The sequence below is a fragment of the Morone saxatilis genome, unplaced genomic scaffold (genome assembly GCF_004916995.1).
Source record: "Morone saxatilis isolate NCDOM2014 unplaced genomic scaffold, NCSU_SB_2.0 Contig16, whole genome shotgun sequence".
Taxonomy (NCBI): Eukaryota; Metazoa; Chordata; class Actinopteri; family Moronidae; genus Morone; species Morone saxatilis.
In genome coordinates, this window is record NW_023339718.1 from 20,171,833 (window position 1) to 20,172,419 (window position 587).

Here is a 587-nt window from a genome sequence, read left to right on the forward strand (position 1 = left end):
CTGCTAGAAAGTCTGACTGTTTTGGCTAGCTCAGGTTGTGGACTATTCTTGTGTACCTGCTGTGGATTTTACAACCCTGTTTGGACAATAAACTGTTGAACGGTGGTCTCAGTCTGTGCTGTTCTTGGGTCCAACCTCACGCCCATTACACCATTAGTATATAAACCCCATTTCATTGTGGTTTAGTAGTTTTAAATTCAAAGCTTTCATTTGTCAGCTGTTTAAGTCTAGTTGTTAGCTGTTTCAGTTATCCACAAGCAGAGGCTGATTTTGGCTAAACTGGTATACTATTTAGACATAAATGGGTGTTTTGAACATACTATTAACAGATAGAGAAGTCCATTATGTTGCAGGAATGGATTGAGAACCTTTTATTGTCTGTTGTTTGTATGTTTTGACATGCCTCTGTTTTGCCATCGGCCTCCATTATAGTGTAACTGCTATGTATCAATGATGGCTACAGCTGCCTCCACAAAGTGTCTGTTTAGGCGATTAAAATCACTTGGTCTATATTAAACATATTTTTTTTTTTTTTGTACCCCAATATCGTGTTTCAATCCAGGAAATCAAATTTTGTCAGATGACTT